General features: G+C 38.4%; 1 non-coding gene across 1 annotated transcript; it reads right to left on the bottom strand.

Moving 5' to 3' along the window:
* Nucleotides 1-1,738: 1,738 nt before the first annotated feature.
* On the bottom strand, nucleotides 1,739-1,845 carry LOC120276611. The gene has a single exon (XR_005541324.1). It is a non-coding gene; the product is annotated as a small nucleolar RNA R71 (small nucleolar RNA).
* Nucleotides 1,846-27,139: the final 25,294 nt, after the last annotated feature.

The following is a 27,139-nucleotide window of genomic DNA, read 5'->3' on the forward strand; positions in this document are numbered from 1 at the left end:
TATTAAAATTAGCTAGGGAACCAATCTAAAAATAGAAAATAAAAATTTACTAGAAAAAAAAATCTAAAAATAGGAAAATAAAATTGGCTAGAAAATCAATCTAAATATAGGAATAGTATTTCGCCAGGACTGTAGCACGTGAAGATCATAGGCGAATCTCTCCACTCCTAATCTTAGAATACTCGATTTCCTGGTTGATTGGGATTTGATTTTGTTTCATTTCAGAAATTGGGTTGGTTTAGGAAAGAGATATTTTGGCCTGATTTTTCGTAAAAAGAAACCACATCTCCCTTTGTTTCCGTAGGGCCAGCGAAGATAAACACAATTTTCTTCTTGGACATGCATGTGAGTGTGAGACCCATATGTGGTGTGTTGTGTTATTTGTTTATTAAATTTCCTTGTGAACTCCCTTTTGTTTATTTGGACTATCTTCTTTTGTTGATTGCTATTGATGTTTGTATGTTCCAAAACTTAACATGGGGATTGTCGCTATCTGTGAGAGCATTGATGTGCCGTATAGTGTTTCCTGTAATTACAATTGTAGTCAATAGTTCATGTTAACTCCAGAATGATTTCTTCCTGTCTAGAGGATAAGCTTTATTCATCTATCTTGGGCACATATTAGGGAAGGGGTTGAGTCCGCTCCGAGCCTTGAGTGAGGACGCACGCTATCAAACCCTCTATAGGTGGTCACCATAGTCTAAAGAGATGTCCATGTAATCAATAGCACAGTTAATGCATTTATCAAGGGGATTAGTCCGGGACACTATTTTTCCCATTGTTATCTTTGTAACCCTAAACCTTGTCTCTTTCTCTTTTCTTCTTTTCTTCTTCTTCTTCTTCTTCTTCTTCTTCTTCTTCTTCTTCTTCTTCTTCTTCTTCTTCTTCTTCTTCTTCAGTAGTTTTAATTAGTGGAATTCCAATCTTTTGAACCAGCTAGATATTAAGAAATGAATGAGTATTAAGAGCTTTTACCAGTCCCTGTGGATTCGATTACTCAATCCCATTGGGCACACTTTACTACTTGTACGATGAGTGCACTTGCGGTTACGCAAGGGGCGTATCAAGTTTTGGTGCCGTTGTAGGGGACTGGCAACTCTTGAGAAAGTTTTACTTTCTAGTAATTTAGCCATTTATTTTATCTAAGATTATTTTGCATTTTTCTTTTGTTTTTGATTTGTGGTTTACTGAATTGGTCTACAGGTGTTCTTGCATGACTAGAGAAAGGTCCTCTTCTCCACTTGAGAGTTTTGATCTGGAGTTAGAGAGAGCATTGCATAGAAGGTTAAGACAAGTAAATGTCAGAGAAACAAGTTCAGTAGAAATCAGTATTGAGATAGATCAGAATGAACGATTGGTCAAGAATCAACAAAGAAGTATTTCAGATTATGCTAGGCCAAATTTGGAGGGAGCCTGGTCCATCATTATTCACCTTCCTGTGGTGGTGAATAACTTTGAGCTGAAACTTAGTTTCATACAGATAGTACAGCAGATGTCCTAGTTTGATGGATTTTAGGATGATGACTCGTATGAACATTTGAAGAACTTCTTGGAGATTTGTGACACATTTAAGGCAAACAATGTGTCTGAGGATGGAGTTCACCTTCGACTCTTTCCATTCTTAGCATGAGGAAGTGCCAAGCAATGGCTAAGTTCCTTGCCACAGGGGTTGATCACTATGTGGGCATAATTGGCTGAGAATTTTCTTACTCGATATTTCCCTCCGGCAAAGATTACGAAGCTCAGAAATGACATATCTTCTTTCTAACATAAGCAGTCTGAAACTTTGTACTAGGCATGGAAAAGGTATAAGGAATTGTTGAGGAAGTTTCCTCAACATGGGATAGTGGAGTGGATGCAGATTCAAATTTTCTACAATGGTTTGAACTTGGCTACCAAGCAAATGTTGGATACAGCAGCCGAGGGTTCTTTTTGCAGTAAACAACCAACTGAAGCCTATACCCTTTGATGATGTAACATCGAATGACTATCAGTAGAGCTCAGAAAGGAGTAAGAAAGTGAAGGCTTTTAGAATTTATAAGGTTGATGCACTGACTACCCTAGCAACATAGGTGGAAGGCATTGCAAAGAGGTTGGATGCCATGCAAGTTCAACCCCAATGGCCTAATCCTTCTTCTTCATCTTCTTCTTCTTCTTCTTATAGGAATGTTAGCACTGAGCAGGTTGATTGTGTGGGTTAGAACAACAGGTTTTAGAACAATCCCTACAGTGGTACATATAATCCGAGGTGGCGAAACCACCAAATTTCTCTTGGAGCCAAAATGGGCAAGGATCACAAGGGCAGTTTAGACCATCATAACCTCAACCTGCACCTCCTCTATAACTAGTTCAAGAAGGAAAAGGGCCAACTCTTGAAACCTTGTTAGCAAGATATATCCAAGCAAATGATGTCCGTCTCACGGGACACGAAGAATTGCTAAGGAACCAACAAGCATCCTTGTAGAACATGGAACATTAAGTGGTACAAATCACCAAGACTCTTGTTGAACATCCTCTAGGCTCACTCCTAAGCAATACAAAGGTCAACCCCCATGAGTTCCTAAAGGTAGTCACTTTGAGGAGTGGAAGGGAATTGATATCTACAACTGCCCAAGTGTGCGAGAACGCATCTCCTGAACCTAAAGTTGTGATTGTGAAGGATACATCCATTGGTAATCATGTTGAGAAAAATGAGAAGGAAAAAAAAATCAAGGATGAGACGAAGATTCCTAGCTTCCAATCTAAGCTACCTTATCCGACTAAGGTGAAGAAAGATCAACAGGATGAGCAGTTTAAGAAATTCCTTGAAATGTTCAAGACCTTGCACATTAATGTTCCATTTGTTGAGGCCCTCACTCAAATGCCTCGCTATGCAAAGTTCCTCAAGGAATTGTTGACTAACAAGAGGAAGCTAGAAAAGGTAGCCACTGTTACATTGAGTGAAGAATGCTCCACCATTATCTCGAATAAAATCCCTAAGAAGGAGAAATGCCCAGGAGGTTTCATCATCCTATGTACTATTGGGGGATGCTGGATGAAAAACCACTTGCCGATAATGGGACAAGTATCAATTTGATGCCTTATACGGTTTTATAGAAGTTGGGGCTTCGTGAGCTTAAGCCAACAAAGATGACTTTGTAACTTACTGATTGGTCAGTTCGTCACCCCATAGGCATTATTGAAAATGTTCTAGTCAAGGTGGACCGATTCATCTTCCTGTTGGATTTTGTTGTTCTAGATTTAGATGACAAGGCTGAGGTTCCTTTGATACTTGAGCATCCAATTTTATCCACTTCACAAGTGCTGTTTGATGGTAAAGATGGTCGTATGGTGTTACGAGTGGGTGATGAAGAAGTAGTATTCAAGTTGAGGGATGCTATGTGCCACTCTATGGATTTTGATGACACGTCTTATGCTTTAGATATTATTGATGATTGGCTTCAGATTTTTATGCAGGACACATGGGTGAAGGATGTCTTATCTGATTTACTAGATGATGAAGAGCCGCCTGATGAATTAGTGGAGGAGCTCTACCCCTAATGTAACATTGAGGAGTATGAGAGTGAATTAGATTTGGTCAACCATAGGATCTCCCTGACTTACAAGAGGTGGAAGCCATTCACCACAAACAAGAAGAGCATTAGTCCACTAACCTCCCCTAGGGCTTGCATATATTTTGGTTTTCGGTGAGGGGGAAATTTGCTTGATTGAAACATTAACCCTTATTTGATTACTAAGGATGCAAGGAATATTGGGGAATTCGATTTTATGACACCCCCTCCCCCATAAGTGCTACAAGGTACATCAATTTAGTGACGTTAAACAAGTGCTTCTTGGGAGCCAACTCAAGTGTTTTTGTGTGTTTTTCTTATCTTAGTCACATTTTTTGTTTTCTTTATTTTGTTTTTCTTTGTTTGGTTGTTTACTGCTATCGGACTCAGTTATTTTTTAGTTCAAGTCATTTTGGGGGGCTCTTGAGTGTTCATGTTTCCGTTCCAGAGCTTTATTTTCAAGCTAGTGGTTGTTCAGTAGTTTATTTATTATGTTTGTAGTTTCTCTATTTTTGTAGGTCAAGCACAGTCATGCTTGTGGCTGTGCATTTTGCAGGAGTTGTAGACATTTTGTTTTTAAGAGCAAGCACGAGCTTGCTCTTGCCTGTGCTGGTGACCGTGCTTGTATAAGCATGGCTCGGCTGCCCCTTGCAAGGCCGTGCTTGGTTTTATGAGTTTTTTAGAATTTTCCAATAAGAAGCACAATCCTAAGCATGGTCTCTCAAGCATGACCATGCACTTTCAGGGCTTAATTTTCTTTTAAGGGGTTCAACATGGTCTCAAGAACGACTGTGCTATTCGGGTATACTTAGGCACAACCGTTCCCCTTCAGTTTTTCCCTTTTTATTTCCATCCACACCATGGTTGCCATCTCCATTCCTCCTCCTCCCCCCCGGCCCCCACCCCAGAACCTCCGGTTTTGTGTTTTGGTCAGTTTTTGGTCTTCTCACCGAGATTTTGGGCCTTTCTATTGCGGTTTCTCTCTCGCCCTTCTTTCTTTCTTCTTTGAGCAAAAGGTATGCACTCTTTGCCATTTCTAAGCCTTAATCTGTGTTATTTGCTTTGATAAATTCTTACATTTCATTATATTTATGTTTTGTATGTTATGAGATGCTCAAATCATGTGTTAGGCTAGAAACCATTCTGCTATGACCTTTTTGTTGTTCGGGAAAATGACTCAGCACGGGAGTGCTTCTTGTGAAGCACGACTGTGCTCTCTTTTGTGCCCTAGGCTATTTCCAAGCAAACATGATTGTGTTTTGATCACTCAGCACGAGCGTGCTCTTGTGCTTGCATGGGCTTGCTTGTACTTTTCATTACTTATTCTGCAGCACACTAGTGGTCTTTTTTAGTCATCACACCCATGTTGTTTGCGCAGCATGGCCGTGCTGCAGTCTTTTATCTAATGCATTGAATTGTTTGTTAAATTCCTATGTAGGATTATGCCGTGGCTAAAGACACGTACAGCTGGGCTTATGCCCAAGAGAGCAAGGGGCTAGAGCAGTTCTCAGGCTCCCCCTGCGGGATCCACTTTTGGTGTATAGGCACATCAGGTGCGGTATGATTTCTTGAGTGTTAGATATATCAGCGAGTCCCGGGAGATCGATTAGGACATTTTACATGATGTGGGCCTCACCAAGAAGGTCTGAGGATTGTTGCATGTGGGGGCTAGCGTCGGCTGTTCTCTATCACACATACCACCTACAAAGAGCTAACATTAGAGTTCCTAGGGACTTTCGAGCTCCAGTGGGGGATGATCAGTTTCCATAGGGCTAATATAGTTCAGTTCTGGGTGTTCTAGGTTATGTATTATATGAGCTTGATAGAGTTTTCAGTCCATCTGGAACTATATGATAAGGCATTTACTCGAACCCTAGAGTACGATGCCCTTTTAATTAAGTGGCCAGCAGGGTAGTATTTAGAGTCTTGTTGGCATCGTTTGAGCATCACAGTGGCTATGGCCCTCACCGGTTGAAGGCCACCAGCCTCCGTACTCCCGCCCTCAGGTACATTCATCACTTGCTTAGCCATTCCTTGGCAAGGCGGGGAGATAGCACCGGAGTGGTGAGTTGGAGGGACTTTGAATACCTTCTCAGTATGGTCGATGGGTTCTATCTTCATCTAGGATATGAGATCACCCTCGTTATGCAGCATCAAGCTATTGATCCTAGGATTGGGGTCATATTCGATAGCCCCTACATCTCCCGACCTATCTAGGGGATAGGTCTTAGAAGTGGGGTTAGCCATATGAGGATTGAGGCTGCCAACGCCTAGATCACCCTCGATAATCTCCGGGACATGAGGATGATCTAGCCAATTCATATTGCACACAGGACCCGTTTCCATGTTCTAAGAGCTCCTACACCCCTTGTTGTGCCAAATTCTGCTCCTACACACCGAAGTTGGATGGGCAGGAGCACGATGAGTATTACTGCCCATCATGGTGTCCAGTTGTCTCCCTCACCATCTTCTTTGACCCCCGCACTGCATCACGTGGGGGTTAATACTGCAGATTTAGAGGTTGAGGGATCTGAGGCCTTTACCTCTGATGAGGGAGATGATTCTAGGAGCGAGGGATGATCACCGCCCTGATATGAGCCTGCCGCTGTTCCGATGAGTCTAGTTTTGATGACCCTGATGCCACAAAGTCTATGTCCGACTGAGCAGCATTTGACCGACTATCCTTTCAGTTTTTATTTTTAGTATTAAACTTTGTATTTTATTTTTGTATGTGGACTTGTATTTTTTGTACAAATAGCATGGGGAGTCCCCTGCTAAACTGTATATCTTGCTGCTTTCTATTTTTCATTTCAATACTTTATTTTACTTTTTCTTATTTTGTGTTTGAGCTTCACGTTGTACCCTTCTTGCTTTACAGGATGTATGCCGTATTTGGATTTTTGAACTGTTCACGTTGAGAGGCATCATCACTCTTCGTGTCCAGGGAAGCCCTTATAACTCTCCTCAATCTTCATTATTGTCTTATTTCCTTTATTTGTGTGCTTGTATGCTATACTGACACACCCCTTACAAGTGTGTACCACAATTGTACAGGTTGTCGAAGTAATAAAATACCCTGGTGAGTAGGTGATAAGTGCTTGAGTAGACATATTTTTATATATGTTTTACATGCATTGAGCATCATTTTTACTGTGGTTTATGTCTCATATTGTGTATTTGGTGTTCTTTTATGCATATAGGTTGTGAATGCCTTGAAGAGTAAAAAGGAAGCAAAGATAGGCTATAAAGACACAATGTTGGGAGCTCTTGTTCAATTCAAGGATCAAGACACGAGAGCAGTTCATAAACGTGGAGATGTGTGCCAACTTCCAAGAAGATTCAAGTCAATTCACTATTTGGAAGGGCACAAAGGCAGCCACATCTTCATATTCCTTCTCTTTGTGAAGATTGCAAGACCTCTCAAAGATACGTCGATGAAGAAAAGTTTTATAGCCTACCACATGGACGTGTGCCCGGACATGTGGCCTTAAGAGAAGAGTGTTCGGATCGCGTTTTGTGAAAAGTACTGTAGTAATTTCATTGTAGCAAAATTACTGTTCACGCGGCCGCTTGGAAATTCCACGCGCCCGCGTGGAAATTTCTGCAGCCCACGCGGCCGCGTGGAAAATCCACACGGGCGCGTGAGGGCACGTGACAGACGCGATCTAAGGCCTATAAATAGCCGTTTTGCCCTATTCTTTCTCATCTTTTGTGCGTCTCTTGAGGGGTGAGACGGCTAGGGTTTGGAGAGGAGGTCTTTGCGGCTTTGGAGGCGCTTCGTCACCAACTTTGATCAATTCCTCCTCCGTCATAGCATCAAGGAAGCCACCGGTGAACCTAGCTTCGGAATGGGTCCTTCAAGACGTCGAAGCTCTCCATCAAGGCCATCAATTCATATATAAGGGGGTTTATTTCTATGGTTTTAATGTATTTTCATTCATTGATGGTGTGTTTTGTATGTTGCTCCATGGAGAGCTAAAACCCTAGAGGGTATTTGGGCTTGTGAACCCTAGGATTCTCATCTTTTGTGGATTTGCTTAGTGTTTCTATTTAATCCGAGTTTGAATAAGTTTTAATCTTGTATTCTCATTGCTTGCTTGTTTAATTAATCCTTGTGGTTGATTGGATTTGCATGATTTGTTACTTTGATGTGAGAGAGGTCTCCATTTGAGTTAGAACTTTAAGGTTAAAGAGGGTTGAGAGGGTGAGTCATGAGATAGTGGAGTGTCCCCTCTCCCTTCCGATTGAGTGTATTCTATCTCCGTTCCTTAGGCTCTATGCAACCATATTTGGTGTGAGGCGTGAGATTGAGAGATTTCTCCGCCGGGACCTTGTAGGGGGTTAGGATCCTTCGTCGGGAATTAGGGTTGGATCAATCTTTAGAAATCGGATACACCTCTTGGAATCCCTAGAGTGCTTTGCAGTCATATGTGGTGTGGGGTGTTGAGATTGAGCGATTTCTCCACTGGGACCTCGTAGGGGACTAGTATCGGTGATCTAGAGATAGACCCGATTAGGTTTGGATTTCCACGACTTAACTTACTCATCATAGAAACACTTTGCTTATTCGGTACCTAATACCTGAATCCTAGGGGGAGCATTGCCCGAATACCCCACTTTTACTGATTGAGATCTCCATCCATTTAACCCTTGCATATTTGTCTCCGGTATTCATTTCTTCGGACATTAGATCACCACACCTTTCCATTTATCATTAGGTTAGAAAGCAGAGAAGAAGTTAGTACTAGTAGCCCTGTTCCCTGTGGATTCGACTACCCACTCACCGGGGTAATTATTACTTCGACACCCGTGCACTTGCGGTACATACACGCATATTCGGGCATGTCAGTAGGTAATCATATCCACAGGGAATAGTGATCAGAAACACAAGAACTGCTATTTAACTATAATGAAGATGATTCAAAGTGGTGTGAACAATATCAATGCAAATAGAAATAAGAAGAACAAGAAGGAGACGCAATAAAATGATAGGAGAGATAATCGATAGAAAGTGGGGCACCCGGACATTGCTCACCCTAGGACTATTGGTTCAAGTGCAAGACTGATCATTATATCTCCTAAATGATGTTTAATGAGTTATGAAAATCCTTAAACACACGATCCCAAACCTAAGGTCAATTGTGACTAACTCTACACTATGCCCCAGCGGAAATGAATGCTCTCGACGCCTCATACTATGTAGGATTGCAAGAAGCTCTAGGGGGTCCAAGTGATAAACCATATTCTCTAATCTAGATTTAACCTTTTGGTCAAGGTGAAAGACCCCTAGTCACAATTAAGCCCTAACACTAAGGATTACTTCAATGCTTTACTCTGTTGCTTGCGCAACTAAACCCTAGTGGAGTTCCTCACTTAAGCACTTTATTATATTGTGACCACAAAGAACTCTTAGAACAAGGAAGTAGGATAAATCACACTGGAAGAAAAAAGGGACGTTCCGCTACCTCTTGACTCACCCTCTCTACCTTCTCCAACCTTGTTTTGTCTAACCCTCATGGTGTGTCACTCATCCACAAAGATTACCAAGATGGATTCTCAACCTTAGTGTCACTCTAAGGGAAAATCAACTCAACAAGCATTCAATATTGGAGCTCAATTAAAAACATCTATGAAAGAAACAAAATAAAAAGGTCAATAAAACAATATCATCCTAGGGTTTACAAGTCCAAGCATCCACTAGGGGTTTAGCTCTCCATGGAGCAAGATACAATCAATAATGAAATTGAATGTAAAAGCATGCAATCCATAAGCAAAACCCCCTTGTAGTCAGTATCGATGGTCTTGTGGAGTAGCCTCGTCTTCTCCAAAGGTTTTCTCGTCAAGCCTAGGGCACACCTCGCTAAGTTGATGCTGATGAAAGCTCCCCCAATAACTATCTTCCGAAGGAACATGGTGTTGAAGGTCATAAAACCATTCCAAAAACCTTGCCAAAGCCTCTCCAAACCCTAGCCGAGAGTGCCTCCAAAGTTGGGGAAAAGATGGGAAAAAGGTTGGAAAAATATTATTCAAAACGTCTCAAATCGCGACTTAAATAGGGCTAGAATCGGGCATCCACACGGGCTGTGAACAGTAACCACTACAGTGATTTGTGAACAGTAACCACTACAGTGATTTGTTGCAGTACTTTGCTGCTGTAAAACTGCTACATTACTTCACCAAAATGCTCCCGAATCTACACTTTTCATCGAGACCACATGAATGGGCACACATCCATGTAGTAGATCGTGTTGCGTCTTCAATAAAATCACATTTGACAAAGATCTTGCTAGCATTGCACAAGTCAGAACACATGAGTGTGACTGCCTTTGTGTCTCTCCAATTTGCATGTTCACTCGAGCACAACGGAGGTTGGCACACACTAGCATGTCTTTAAGCACAACTTGTGTCTTCACTTTTGTTCACTCTAAGATTTCATCAATAAATTGCATCCACGATCTACTTTTGGTTTCTTTCTTTCATACTTGTCTCCACAACCCTACATGCGCAAAAGAATACAAATACACATGCATAATCGATAAAACTTGAGAAAAACAATGCTCAATGTAAGAATAGAATACTTCGTATTACTATTACACAAGCACTTATCATGTACATTGAGGACAATCTAAAGTTTAAGTATGGGGGAGGATTATCTTTGTATTTATTGTGATGCGCATGATCGAGGATGATCTATCACATTTTGTTAGGGAATCTTAGGACTAAGGGTGACATTAGAGCTGGTGTACTTTGTTGTTTTAATTGTTGATTCACCCGTGCTGCGCAAACCATTTCTAGTTCACTATTTACCCTAGTTGTGGGCATACTTGTCTCGTAGGGAGGATTGTAGCTTGTGGACAAATTCCTTCTTTTGTTTTGAAAAAAAATGTTAAATAACTTGCATTTCTTTTTAGTTGTCAGAAAGTCAGATTCCAATGAATGCTCTACCGATGATGTGTAAATAATTTGTGCAAAAGATGGTAGAAAGAGCTATCTCTTTTTGAAGTGTGAAAGCCCCCTTGATTAGTCGGATCTTGGGTATTACCGATGTTCACTTGATGACCTACTGAGGGAAACACTACCTATAGGGAGTATAAAGTTACTCCCACTTAGTTTTTGTGAAAATAAGGTCTATAGAGCAATATTTCTTCTTTTGAGGAACATGGTGCACATTCCTAGGGTGAACATACGCACACACAAGGGGAGTATGGAGTTTGGGTGAATTTATTTCCTGAGGAATCAACTATTTACATACTAGTCTCTAACGTTCTCTTGTTGTCTTTGAACTCCCTATCTTTTATGAGTTTCGAAGTTATGCACTCATCTTCTTTTCTATGAGCCAAGTGTTGTTGCTTAAGGGCAAGCAAAGGTTTAAGTGTGTGGCCATTTGATGAGTACATTTTATATAGATATTTTATATACCCTATTGTGTGATTCACTTATCATTTTAGCATGTTTTTATTATAAATTGATCCTACTTGAGGTATGTTTGCTAATTGGTGCAAATAACTACATTTTGGACCAAAATGAACTAATTAAGGATGAATTCTGACACAAAGCAGCATTGGAATGCAATTTTCAAAACAAGCATGGTCTAAAGCACACCTGTGCTTGGAATCATGGTCGGAAGGACAGGCGTATTGAGCCCCGTGCATTTACTGGAGTCTACACAAATTTAGGAAGCATAGTTTTGCCTTTTCTAGCACTAGTGTACTGAGGGAGTACGGTTGGTAAGCATGGGCGTGCTTATGCCCATGCGTTTTACTGGAAATCTCTGGGAAACATTAGCACAGTCACAGTGCTCCTTACACTATCGTGCTCAATAAGCACGGGCAATAAGCACCGGCGTGGTGAGCCCCTTTTGGTTATTGGTTTAGCACTGAAATCACTTCCCAACATCTGGAGCCCAGCACAGTCATTAGCATGGCCATCAGCATGGTTGTGCTTGCATCGAGAAAAATTATTTAAGCCTAAATTTAGATTTGAGGGGGATCTTCTTCTTTCTTTCTGGAGGTGAAGGTTAGGGTAGCAGTCAACATCATTTAGGGCCAGATTCAGAATGGAGATAAGCGCAGGATAAGAGAATTGCCGGCAACGATCATCATCAAGCCTTCTCCGATTTGATTGTGAAGCAAGAAGGGAGTCTAATGAGTCATCTTTGTTTCTCTTATTGCTTTTCTATGACTGATTATAGAACCATGAGGGACCAACCGTCTTTCAATGTCCCGGATTATGAACCTTGACATTATGATGTATTGACTTGTGTTATTTGATTATTGAGTTTCCTTGTGAACTTCCTTTGTTTATTTGGATTATCTTCTTTTGTTGACTACCATTGATGTTTGTATGTTGCAAAACTCGATGTGGGGATTACCGCTATCTGCGAGAATATTAATGTGGTGTGCATTATTCCCCGTAGTTGCAATTGCAGTCAAAAGTGAATGTTAACTCCAAAATGATTTCTTGCTGTCTAGAGGATAAGCTTTATTCATCTAGCTAGGGCACACATTTGGTGATTAATGGCTCACTAGGTGGGAGTTCGCAAGGTAATCCCGATGGCATGACACCTTCAAATTCCTTCAAAACATCAAATACTACAGTAGGAATTTCACACAACAAATCTACATTTACTTCCAATAATGCAGCAACAAAAGTAGGGTCACCATGCCTGAACGCTTGTGCTACTTGATGAGCATAGAGCATGACTTCCTTTCCCTTATTCTTTTTTGAGGCACCTGCCACAAAACAAGGGTTCTTACCATCTATGTTCATCAAGATAACTAAGTGAGGAACAATAGTAGCCTTAATGAATTTCAAAAAGTTTCTGAGAATCAATTTAAATTCATCCAATGATATAGCCAACATATCATTTTTCCCACGCCACTCTCTAAGTTGAAAGGCACACCTGAAACCTTGTCCACCACAAGCAGAGCTTGTGACTTGATAGCTTTAACCCGACTAGTAGCATCCCGTTGCTAAGTCCAAGTCGAGAGGCTGTGCTTCATTGATGAAGTTGTGTGTCACATTGGTATCCACCATTCCTTGCATTACCTTACCATTTAAGGTCAATTCCAAATAGACAAGAGAAGTGGTGGCATTACCTTTAATTGCTCTAAGGGCGCCTAACAACTATATGGGATTCACCTTATTAGGGCCTTCGAATCACTTCCTACCTCAGCAACAAGCTGGGCCAACTTCTCACGCCTTAAGCAGTCCCTAGTCTAGTATATCCCATCACATATAAAACACCCCTCTTTAGTGTCCCCTAGCTCATGGCTAATTCGAGCCAAATCCAACGGGCTGCTTCTAACTTGATCCAATGATTGATCCAAAGAGCCAAGCCCATGAGCTGGGCCATGGGTTTTATATTTCAAAATTTGAGCCGCTTGGGCCGGCCAGCCTGCCCCAAACTATTCATGAGGCCTATCAGATCTTGGTTTGGGCTGGACCAAAACTTCAATTTTCTAGGTCAGGTCGGGCCAGCCCAATGATGAGAGTGACGTGTGTGTTAACATAATTAGACAGTTAGAAAATGTTTTTATTTCAAAATATTTAATTCTATTAGTTTGTCCCCCTATTTTAAACAACTTCTTTTTCTCTAATTTTCATATTATTAGTTGTAACTTTTAACCATAATTTTCTCAAATTCACAAAAATTATACCTTCTAATAAAAAATATAGCAACACTTGAACATGGTTGAATATTTCAAATTATTTATTTATTTCATAAGATTATGATTATTTGAAACAACACATAGGGGCCGTTTGGTTCATGGTAATAACATATTACCACATAATAAGATTACTATGGTAATATGAGTGGTAATGTTATATGGTTGGGAATATTGCGGTAATTTAATATAACCATGTTTGGTTGGGAGGAACTCTTGTTACCGGGAATAGTTCATTACCGTGTTTGGTTGTCATGGTAATCAATTTGTTAAAATATAAAAAGTTATAAGATTACCATGGTAATCCAAGATAGACACTAAATTTGGTAGTAATAGGATTACCACTTTCTTGATAATATTTATAAGTTGGTAATGTGATATTACCATCCACATTACCACCGGTGCAATGCTAAATATGGTAATATTTTCATATTACCACTAACACGTGGTAATCTTTCTACATTACCGCGACCCAAATGGCCCCATAATGTTCCTAGGATCTATGATATTACGGGTTTAGCATGTTTGGGATGGGACTGTTATTAGAATTTAGATACAAATTATAAACCAGTTATCTAGTAAAGGTGGTCAATTGAAATTGAGGAAGATTGATGGTAACGTGAATTCTAGAATACGTTCATAAATATGTATGATTGATTATATATATATATATATATATATTACTTCTGTTTGTTGTAATATATTAGCAATTTTTAAGTTACCAATCATCAACAATAACGCAATTCGGCATCTGTGTGTATTTCATTAGGACTAACGACAAAACAAGAATACAATAGTTTTACAAATTCAGGAAAAACCCACATTTCCCTAAGAAATTCGTAATAAGTTTATCCTAGAAGCTTCACCTAAACAAATTTCCCAATAGTCTCAACCACAGTTAATGGGACACGTCTTCCTCAAAATCTCAATAAGATCATCATATATAACAAGATCCGATTTTTAAGATAAAACCTGGATCAAATTCGTGTTGGGATAAAATGAAAATCGGTTATTCGGATCCGATCCGGTTTTTAAAATATTCTTATATATTAAGAATTTAATATTATTTTCCAAAATCCATAGGTTAGCCAATTCTTCCATTATAATTTGGCAACTTATTTATTTGAGTTGTAAAAATATAAATTCAAGTACAAGTTTATAATACAACAATTATAAAAATTGAAATATAGATAATTACTAAAAAAATGAATGAATATGACATATAAGCTATATTAAATTTCTAAGGGTGAGGAATAAATCTTAGAAAGTGAGTATTTAAAAAAAAAAAAAAAACTCTTTGATTAGATGCTATGTTACTAGGTGTTAATTTGAATAATATCGAGTGCCCTTACTTATGTGCTATTAAAAATTATTTTATTTATATCCATCAAACTAGTTAAATTACAAAAAAGAAAAAGTAGATGTATTATATTCCTTTTTCTTTTTCTTTTTTTTTTGAAACAATAACTTTGCTTGAAATAAAATAAATATTTATTGAATATGAAATAAATTACAAAAATAAATATTCCAAGTACCCGATCTTGTTTTGAAAATTGGATCGGATACTCAGTTTTGCTCGGCCCTACTTTGTTGAGCCCAAATCAAACATTGTTGAACCTCCCAATAGAGCAGTCAAAACGGGCTGGTGGGGTGGGCCGGCCCGCCATTTTGGCGGGCGGCAAAAATGGCAACCCAACCCGACCCGCTTTTGGGTTATGGGGTTAGGGCGGGCTGCCCGCTAAAAAAATTAAAAATAATTAATTTATTTTTATTTTTTTATAAATGTTTTTAATATATGAAACATTCATTATAAATTCATAAAAAAAACTAAATTAAAAAAATTAAAAACATACAATAATTAACAAAAATAAAAACATCCATTATAATATTTAAAACCCTAACAAAATCAACAATAATTACAAAAATCTCTAAATAAAAACATCTATTACAAATTTACAATCAACAAAAATTAAAAAAACAACAAAGCACAAGATAAAAACATCTATTATAATTATAACATTCATCCATTACTAATCAACAAAAATTTAGAGAAAATTAATGAAAAGACAAAAATAAAAACATCCATTACAATCACAATATTCAATATTTTATATATTATGTCAATATCAATATATATATATATTATATAAATTATAGGCGGGCGCTGGCCCGCCCAACTCCAGCTGCCCAGCGGGTTGGCTCATTTAGGCCCCGCCTCAGGGCGGGCCTATAAATGACTCAACCCGACCCGCCCAATTTTATTGGCAGGGGCGGGCCAGCCCAGGGGCCAAAACCCGAATCGATGACTCTACCTCCCAACAATCTCATGTGACCAACAATGATCTTCAATTATTCCAAAATAGCTTCTAATTACATTCCCTGTAATCTTCAATAATCAAACATTTGATTTTGGCAATCTTCTAATAAAACAAATTTGGCTCTCAATCAATTAAAAATGGGCTCTAATTAATTTAGCTCCAAATCAATCAATCAATATGACAATCTCTTAATTTCGCCCTAATCAATCAATATGAACAAAGTATATAAAAATGAAAACCGAATTGAATAATTGAGTAACATTGTATGTACATATATATATAAGTTGGGGTAAATTTTTTAGTAGGTCACTAAACTTTGGCTCATTTTCATTTTGATCACCGAACTTAAATTTGTATCAATTTGATCACTCAACTTTAATTTAATTTCAACCGGTAATAAATCAAAGATTTCATTCAACCCCCAATTGATTATATGACTATCTAAAAATCTAAGTCAGTCCTCTCATTAACACATTATTAAGTTTATTAGAGGTGTCCACGTCATCGAAAAAGAGCTACATCATTCATTTGAAGTTTGAAATCTCTTGATTTATTATCAAGTGAAATGAAATTAAAATTAAGTGACTAAATTGATACAAATTGAAGTTTAGTGATTAAAGTGAGAATGAGCCAAAGTTTAGTGACTTACTAAAAAATTTACCTTATAAGTTGAATGTTTGCTTAATTTTTATTATTATTTGAAATTTTAATTATGTTATCATAATTTTAACAACTGCCTTGTCTTAATTTCCATACTATTACTTAAAAGTATTTAACCTTAATTTTATCAAAATTAAAATTAAGAAGAAAAAAAATCCACTTGTCGGACATGAATTCGTTGAATCTTGTTTTTTTATTTAATTTTTCTATTATTTCTTTACTAGTTTATCAAAAATATTTCATTGCAATATCTGGTTTAATATTTAACTTTCCCGCACTATTAATTAATTGAGATTGGTTTATTTACTTGAAATTAGTTTGTTTGCTCTTCTTTTACCTATTAAATCGATCGAATAACTTCAATTAATTTTTTAATGTCCTATAAATCTTTTAAAATATAACATAGTTCTTCAATAAACATTAAATAATGTTTTACATTTTTCTTTTAAAATATATACATCATAAAAAAAGTGCATAATCATGTGCATCGATCTAAAAATATATAATCTTTTTTTTTTCAAACATCATTATTTTGTTTTAACATATTTATGAAAGCTGAATAATATTTCTAAAGGTTAACAAGGAAACCTGTGATCATTTCTTGGAATTATGATAAATCCTGATTAATAAGATAGCTAAGATAATATTGCTGGTGATACAAACATATGAAGAGCATTCCGATCCTTCTAAGAAGTATGCTTTAATTAAATCGCGGCACAAGAGACAATTAGTGTTCTAACTTTTCCTATGCTTTCTTGGACCATCTAAGGGTAGTCAGGGACGTACACGAGAGCGCCGCTCACCAAACCGTGCACTCATCTTGTGCGAAGGGGGATTCGAACCCGGATCTCTCCAAAATGAAAGTCCTACACAAGGAACGGGTGCCAATTAACCTAGCGGCCATTGGCAGCTTTATAGTTTGAACAAAACATTTATGGGGATGAGCACGGCCTCATTGAAAATGCAATTCTAAGTGAAATCACAATATTTTTTTTTTAAATTATTTTTATTAAATAATAAATTACATAATAAAATAAAAAATATAAATCGTAATCAATAATTACATGAGATAAAATATTACACATATAGAAAATGTAGAGATTTTATATCTTCCTTTAATCATTTTTTTTTTATCAATTTACCTGCAATTCATCCAAAAAGTCAATTAAAACTCTTTTTTTTATTTCTGAAATACAATATTATTTATTAAATTTTCATATTTAAGTTGAGATAACAAATATTTTTCAATAGAAATAATTGTCAATCTATTTAATTTTTTTCTGTGTCATAATTGATCCTAAAAATTATTTCATATTAACTTTAATTTCGAGAACTTCTTTCTGTTGAAGTCAAAAGAGTCTATTTTTTTTGTACAAAATTAAGAAATTATAGTGGTGCTTTTTGTGTTTGAAAATTTCTTTTAAAATTTTTAACTCACAAAATAAATTCAAATCATTAAAAGATGTATCTTGTTTTAAAAACTTTCGAGATTAATACAACATATTTTTAGTGGATTATCATATAAAAACTTTAATTTTTTAAAGGGAAAATTATTTAAAAGTCCCTATGAAGTTTCATTTTTCCTCTGCAGTCCCTCTGACATTTGCACTTCCCATGTAGTCCCTCCTTTTTAAACATATTCCTTATAAGTCCCTGGTATTATAGCCGTTAGTCATTATTTTCTGAAATACCAGAAATGCCCTCGTTCCCACCCAATCACATCACCTTTTTGGGTAGGTAATGGCAGGTGCACTTCATCTTCTTCATCTCCATTCTTTGTGTCTTGTTCTTCTTCTTTGCAGTCTTGTTTCATCTGGTCGGTGTTCTTCTTCTCCATGTTTTTGTTCTTCTTCTTTGCGGCATTGTTTCTGAACGGTCGGTGTTCTTCTTCTCCTTGTTCTTATTCTTCTTCTTTGCGGCATTGTTTCTGTCGTTCACGTAAGCAACGTCTTCATTTAGTTTCGCTTACTTCATCCTTCGGGGCTTTTTTTTAAGCTATGGATTTGTCCAATGTTTGCGCAGGTGTTAGTCATCATGGAGACATTTTGTGTTGTGGCTCGTTTCAAAGGCGAAGGATGACTACTCCAATTCACGATCCTCATTGCATGGGAGGTTGTCGTGGCCGAGATATGTGAGCGTTGGTTACTTCAGGCTTCTCAAGTCATTGTGAAGTTTGTGACACTTGACTCATATGGCACGGTTTGCCCAATTGAGTCAGATGCTGATTTCCAACGCATGTGCCACATACACCACACTTACAAGAAGAGTGTGGTGGACATCATCGTTGAAGAAGTCAGTGGGGCACCGGAAGCAATCATTAACAGCTTTTTACCAACATTGTAATTCAGCGACATACACCACACTTATTATATCGTTGTGTATTATCTCTAATTTTTCGTGTAATTGTATATGTTTCTATGTATTAGAGTAGCTTCATGTGTATTATACGCATTTCATGTGTATTATATGCATGTCATGTGTAATATACGTATGTTCTGTGTAATATTTTGATTTCGTGTGTATTTATTTGTGTTTCCTGTGTATTGTTCGTGACTTGTTTCCTACCTTATGCCTGGCATCCGTAGGGAGTCAATCTCAGAAAGCCTGAATGCGGACATGGGGTCGTTTCTGTCCGAACATCCTCATGCAGGTGCGCTCAGTATTGATTCATGTTCATAAACATCTGATATACCGACATTGCAAGTAGGACAACGGTTCAAGAGTGTGGATAAGTTCAAAGATGCCTTGCCCAGCCATGCCATATGGCATAATTTTGATTTCACATTCATTAAAAATGACAGACTTCCCTTGACTGTGAGGTGTGCTTCTCTGGATTGTCAGTGGCGTGTCCACGCATCTAAAGATAGGAACAATAAGACGTTCCGCGTGAAGATAATGCAAGTGACGCACACTTGTGGTGGGGGCATAGGTACGACAGCCCACCCAAAAGCTAGTAAGAAATGGATCGGTGACCGTATTATGCAGAGACTGAAGGAGCGACCATTGTATCAAGCCATGGATATACAGAAAGACAACATTCGAGAACACGGAGTGTGATTACCATACAAGCGTTCATGGATGGGTAGGGAGGTCACTCGGTCCGCTATTCATGGTAGTGAGGTGAACAACTATGATTTGTTGTTGTGGTACACCGATAAGGTAGCGGAGACAGATCCCGAAAGCATTGTGGCAGTTGAGAAGGACCGGAAGTGATTCAAACATGCTTTCTTCTCTTTTCGCGTGTCTTTGGTTGGCTTCAAAAATGCGTGCATACCATTGCTATTTGTTGATAGAACTCATTTGCTCGGTATGTATAGCGAGATTCTATTGGGGGTAACTGGCAAAGACAGGAATTAAGGTATCTTCCATGTGGCATTTGCTATTGTCGACAACGAAACTGACGATAATTGGACCTGGTTTCTCGCCACACTCGGTGAAACAATATATGGTGAAGAAGACTATTGTGAAATTATTACCTTCGTCTCAGATTAGTCAAAGGGCCTTTATAAACTCGGTCGCGAGAGTGTTCCAGTCATCGCTGCATGGTTATTGCCTCCGACATTTGGAGGAAAACTTCATGAAAGAGAATGCTAAACTTGGCAAAGCATTGTGCGAGAAATGTTGGGCTATAATTGTAAGAATTTCATACGCTTACATAGGCAAAGAGTTTGATGACGCCATTACCGAACTTGCAATGACATCGCCAGAGGCACATAATTGGTTACTATACAAGTCGGACGTCGATCACTAGGACAATTATTTATTTAAGGGTATGCATTGGTGTGAGATGTACTCCAACATTGCGGAGTCATTCAACACTTGGATCAATAAGGCGCGACATCTACGAGTGACAAGCCTTGTTGACTCAATAAGGTATGTTTTGTCTGTAAAATCATGGCATTTATGTGTATTAATTTTCAATAACCATGTAATATCATTTTTTACGGTGTATTATTCTTTGTTATTGTGTAATATACTTGATTTGTGTGTAAAACCATGTTATTTATGTGTATTAGTTTTCAATAAACATGTAATATCATTTTTGGTCTGTGTATTATTCTTTCTTTTTGTGTAATATACTTGATTTGTGTGTAACATCATGCAAGAACTGTGCAGTATATGTATTTCTGCACACATGGATTTTACTAAGTGAGAGTGCATGTTTACAGGTTCAAACTTATGAATATGATGGCTGATAGATGCGCACAAGCAAACAGGTGAGATACGCATCTTTGTCCAGAGATACACAAAAAGGTTGAACTGATTATTAAAGATAACAGGTTCTTGAGGATGAGTCGTTCAACAACTGACACTTATGAAATATTTGACAATGACACCAATACTGTCAATCTACGAAATCGGAAGTGTTCTTGTAGAAAATGGGAAGTCCATGGGCTCCCATGCAAACATGCATGTATGACGATCATGTAAACAGATAAGAATGTGCACAATTACGTGGCCGATTACTTCACAGGCGAAGAGTTTGATGATGCCATTACCGAACTTGCAATGACATCGCCGGAGGCACATAATTAGTTACTGTACAAGTCGGACGTCGATCATTGGGATAATTATTTATTTAAGGGTATGCGTTAGTGTGAGATGTACTCCAACGTTGCGAAGTCATTTAACACTTGGATCAATGAGGCACGGCATCTGCCGGTGACAAGCCTGGTTAACTCAATAAGGTATGTTTTGTCTGTAAAATCATGGCATTTATGTGTATTAATTTTCAATAACCATGTAATATCATTTTTTTCGGTGTATTATTCTTTGTTATTCTTCGTATGCTGAACCTATATATCCAATCCCTGACACCGACAAACCAAGCAATGATCACCGTGAACTTCGAATCTGGCCACCGATCACCAAAAAATGACCCGGCCGTCCAAGAAGGAACAGAATCGAGTCACAAGGATTCGAAGTTTTTGAGTTACGTTGTAGTCGGTGCTATGAAACTGGCCATAACCGTCGATCATAGTTTGGTGTTTATTACTCATACGTACGTGTGTAATATATTAGGTTTATGTGTGTTGTTAGTCCTTTTTGTGTATTATATGTCGTTTCTGTGTATTATATGTGTGTATGTGTGTATTATACATTTTTATTTTTTGCTTTTTGTTTCTGTGTAATACATTAGGTAAGAAAGAAGCTAACTTCACATTAGCATTTTCAAAATCCTACAAATATCCGAAAAGTTTGACAGAACACAAATAAATCCAAACAAGTCCAAAATTTGATAGTGCACAAGTAATTCCAATATACTTAAACTTGGACAGGACACACATATCATTGGGGTACGGCAAAATCAGGTGTAACCTCGTCTTTCGATTGCACGGTGTCAACTACATTGCCCGGCTTCTTTGCATCTCCCTCTGCTTAATTCAACCCTTCCATCTCGGTAGCGCCGATCGCTTCCACTTCTACAGGTTTGTAATCCACTTGGGCTTTACATTCCGCAGAATCAATCCATGTTTCGGTTTTCTGGACAGCGTCAATGTTATTTTCACCCCTGGCCTGGGTCATCACCCCCTTGGTCGTTCACTACGGCATCATCTTGGGGTTTCTGTTCAAGAGTAACGTCCTTAGCGGTATCTGCCGTTGCAATGACCTTCTTCCGAATGCCGTCTGCTGGTATCCACGCGACATATTAAAGCCGTAGAAATGGGACTTCCGTTAGCGGAACGTCGAGCATTTCGTTGTCTAGGATTTGCTCTATGAAAAGCATAAGGAAGACAGGGTAGTCTACACTGTCGGGTGCTTGTTGCGGGTAAGACTATACATGCATCATTGGTAGGTTCTTGAACAGGTTTGCATCTGTGTTAACCTCAATGATGAACTCGAATAAATCCCGCTGTAAGTCAAGAAAAACAGACGTTCTTAGCATTAATTTACCAATATTTTATATTAAACAACTAAATTTCAAGCGCCAACGGCAAAGTGACAACTGCATGCCTCTTGTACGTGTTCGGATTCAACAGTAACTCCTCACGCAGCATTAGGACCAGGACGGTGACAATATCGTTGGGCACCTATTCCTTCCCTTCAAGCAGGATGAAGAGATTGTGACGGGTTGTGAACCCATACTCATCCCTCCATATGACAGAACTGCGACATAAACAATAACAATAACGTCAAAATTGATCTCTATACATTACACAAGAAATAAAAACAATTACATAAAAACTACAATTATTACATAGAAACCTAAATAGTTTACACATGACGAACATTTTTATACACATGACGAACATTTTTTTTACACAGAAATATATATATGGAAACAACATATCTAAATTATGTACTTAAGATGGAGGAAGTTACCTATCGACGCGAGTGTTTAAGTAGAGATCAAGCGCCGACTTTTCAAGTTGTTTCAGCCTTGCGAAGCCGGGGTATGTCTTTTTCCTCGGCATTAAATCTTCCCTGGTTGGGATTTGTAATTCAGTGTACGGCAGCATATTGGACTTGGGCTCATACAGTACGATCGCATATTGTTCTTTGTTAGCCTTTCTAACACTCTTCCCTACTGAAAGTGTGTGAAGGAGATTGTCAATGGCGTGCATGGCCGCAGGAAATATGTCATCCGATTCATCAGACGACTGATCCATTGGGGGAGGGGGGGTCGTCAATGACCGCCCTCTCCTTGTGGCCTTTTTTTTATGCATTGGGAGTATATCGTCCGATTCCTTGAACAACTGTGACCAAGGTTGGGCAGGCTTCTGGGCGGCGTCCTCTTCAATGGCTTCTTCACCCTCTAACGCGGCTGCCGGCTCCTGCACCTGGGATTTTGGTGGACCTTATGTTGGCACGGCAGGATCAGGATACTCGGCCTCAGTTGCTGCCGCATGGGTTGACTTGTCGGTGTACTTGTTGGCGCTGTGCTGTGCAACAGTCTTCCGCGCCACCCTTTTGGAAGGCATACACGACCAAGGATGGGTACATGGAGGAGGCGGACGGAACTCGTCTTCATGCAGTTTCACAACATCTTCAGCTGGCGAGGTCCGCTCATCGGGCTCATCACACCGAGCATCTTTTGCGTCACGCTCATCCATACGGGCACAAAGCACATGGAACTCGGCAAGTAGGTGGTGAAATAAACCATGCACATCATCATCACCGCTCGAAGCATTAGCAGCTCTGTTAGGCCTATCGATCACTGACTGCGGCCGAGACCTTTTTGGGAGATTGACTTCGGGGGAATGGTCCCCAGCCCTTTTTTCGACACCTCGTCGGCTCCTCTTCTTTGGATCCTCTTCTCCTTTTCCCACAGCTGGGCCTGTTTTTTTCCTTGTTGACCTCCTTGGAGGGGAATGCTGTCGGGCCCCTCTTCTTTGAGTCGCCCGATTGGGATGACCTCACATAAGTATCCTTGGTCATTCCTCCTCCACGACCAACAAGTACAATTTTCTCATCATTGGCTAGGACAAGAGGATAGAACTGTAAAAGAAGTAAGAGATAAGATGTCAGCTTAACAATATATTACAAATCAATCTAGTATGTTAGCCACTGCTAGAGTTTATTACACCGGAATAAAGTATATTACATAGTAATAAAGTATATTACAGATAAATGCATGATATTACATATACATATAGTATATTACACAGGAAAAGAGTATATTACACAGAACGGGCCATATCTAGAACAAGAAGGTAAATGTATTACACAGTAAATGAGATATTACACAGTAATTACAATAACAAAATAGACAGACAGTAAATGGGGTGTCTGACCAATAAATTAGGCAGCTTCAACATTACACAATATTAAAAGAAAATCTCACCTCTTTCCCGTTGAATGATTTTAAAACAGGATCGATTGATGATACCTTGATTAATGTGCTCTCCCCATAACACACAATATGGGGTATCTGACCAACGCGTTGCTTCTTCACGCTTCCGGTCACCTCGTAGAACCAGATAATGAGGGCGATTGTGAACCCTTTCAGGTATCTGGCGCTGTGGTACTTCCCTTGGCAGCGCAGCTGCACCCGTGTGCCCATTTTGGGAAGATCTTCCATGAGCCACCTGTGGATGGCATACACCCAGGCATAGTTGCCGATAGTCTCCAGGTTGTCCGCATACCTGGCCACGAAGGTGAACACATTGAGGGATGTGTTGGGGAAGAAGACAGTGGTCATGAAGAACACGACGAGGAGCTTCATGAAAGTCTCCTCCGTTCCGGACATCCCTCGAACAAGTCTGAACAAGTTATCCTTGATGGCATCGCGATGCCGGTTGTGCATTTTGTTCAGATAGGTAATCTCAAATTCAAGTGAGACCCCTTCCCCTTGGTGTCTGAAAGAGACAATCTCTCCCACGCATGGGACGCCAATAATGATGCTGACGTCCTCGGGCCTGAACGCCAACATGCTGTCACCAATCTTGAACCTTTCTCATCGGCCATCATATATACGAAGAAATGCATCCAGCACCCCCTTTTCTTAGACCACGGTTGCCAAGTCCATCATGTGCGCAAAAGGGGTCTGGCGGAGGATCTGCTAGTGGGTTTTGTTCATCGCTTTCTTCAATCACATACATTATGTCCTAGCATTCACAGAAGAAGAATATGTTACACAGGACATAATGTATATTACACAGAAAAAATCCAAAAACCCACAATAATACACACGAAAGCATGAAATCCACCCTGCCGAATGTCAGATTCTAGATATTAAATCCACAAAAACATACACGAAAAGCACACGAAAGTCGGCCGACTTCTCCTTACCTCTTCGCTTGTGTTTTTGTTTCTAGGAAGGCTCACGATTTTCTGGGAAGCCGACAATGAGAAGAGAAGATCAAGCTCGTTGGCGAACGAACAAGGAGAACTCAGTCCTAGGCGCAAGAAGAAGAACAAGAATAAGAAGAAGAAACGTTTCCACTAAACATTTCCACTGCGATCACGCGTATAAAAAGAACACGAAGAGTCGCCTACTCGGTTAGGGATGTCGGTTCCCAACCATTTTGTGGTTTCTAACGCTTGTCATAGGGCATTTTTGGCATTTCCCCTCAAAATTTTGGAACTTGCACAAGGGGCAAAATGGACATTTTAATGCCCATTTAATAGCCCATTAATGACCGTTAGAACCATGTGGATTTAAAGGGAATTAATTTGAAAAAGAGGGATCTATGAGAAATAAGCAAACTTCAAGGGATTTTTAAAGATTATGCAAAATATGGAGGGACTTATAAGGCATTACCTGTTTTCTAAATCATGTAGAAACCAGTCAATTATACTGGATATTGTTTAAAACAAAGAAAAAAAAATGAATTTTAATTAAAAAAATTAAAAAAATAAAATTGAAGCTATGCCTCTTCCTTATTAGTACACGAGAAAGATTGATTGCAATTAATGAAATCTATTGATTGAATTTAAAATAATTCTAAGAAAATTTAAGAATTTTGTCAACAAGAGAAAAGAAGATAATTTTTTGTAAAAAATATAAAAGGCATGTTCAGAGTCTTCAGACCTTAAATAAAAGTATAAAAGCCCCTTTATATATATATATATATATCATCTTTAGATTGTAGCATTAAAATGTTAATATTAAAATTATAACGTTAGAATCATGATATTAATTTCATTTATCAATAGATATTAATGTTGTCATAATATTTATTTTATTTTAATATTATGAGATAATTAATAAATGAATATTTTAACCATGTTTTTTTTTTAAAAAAAAGGAATTTTGGGCTCAAAAAATAAAAATAAAGTTAAGATTTTAAGATTTTGATTATTTGAATAAGATAACTAATGAAAATTTTAAATATTTTTTTAAATGAATTTTGAGGCCTAAAAAATCATGGGGCCAGTGCCTAAACCGGTGCCCCTTCTATAATAATTCCAACAGCAACGTCATTTACCGATATAATTAATATTGTCATAAATATTATAAACAAAATTATTATATTTTAATGGTATCATAAATCAATTACATGAAATAAGTTTTATGTTAAAAAAAAACTAAGAATTTTAAAATTGGGTAAGATAACGGTAAATAAAAATTTTAAATTTTATTTTTCAAAAAAATTGTCACATGAATTATGGGTTTTAAAAAAATCATAGTGATATAGAATGGACACAAGGTTGGGACGGATAGCCCCTTCTCACTCACTCCCCCATACCAGGGAGGATGCCACGTCCCCACCTCCGTTTTGCAAGCTAGGAGGGGAAGCCCCCACTTCCCACCCAAGCCCCTCCCAATTTTTTTAAAAAAATTATGATTTATGAGTTTAATATTTGTTTGTTCTAAATTTATTATTTTTGTGTCAATATGTCATCCATGCATTGCATGAAGAATTATATAAACACAATTATAGAAAATCAAGTACTATAGGCAAGTTTGTTTCTTTGTTTTAGTTTTTTTTCTTTAACCCGATGTATTGTATATATATATATTATAAATTTACGTAAATATATAAATATAATTTTATTTTAGGGTTGGGACCTAGTAAGGCGGGAAGAGCACTCCGGACCCCCACCATGTTGAGGTAGTTTTTCCCGATTTTTCTTCCCGCGGGAGGGAACCTGGGATTCCCAACCCTATGCTCATCTCTAAGCCCTATGCATAGGCAACTATGACCTAGGGTGGGCCCTGATCGGGATTATCGGTGCAATAATCAGATGACACTACAAGAAAACAGTTAAATACCGATAGAGCTTTTCCTATGGAATTTAATCCATCAGTAATATTTTCTTTTACCGATGTAATACTAATAGATTACCAACAGATTTACATAAAGGTGACAATTTATAATGCCATCCACTTTACCAACGACTATGCCGACGCACTACTGTTGGTATGTTACACGCCATCCAAATTTTTTGGTGATAAATACTTACTGAAAATATTTTATGTTAACACCAACGGAATCCCTCTATATAAGTCTTGTATATTACCTATGTACTATTACTGACGGAATTCCTTTGGTAT

This window comes from Dioscorea cayenensis, chromosome 14 (assembly GCF_009730915.1).
Source record: "Dioscorea cayenensis subsp. rotundata cultivar TDr96_F1 chromosome 14, TDr96_F1_v2_PseudoChromosome.rev07_lg8_w22 25.fasta, whole genome shotgun sequence".
Taxonomy (NCBI): Eukaryota; Viridiplantae; Streptophyta; class Magnoliopsida; order Dioscoreales; family Dioscoreaceae; genus Dioscorea; species Dioscorea cayenensis.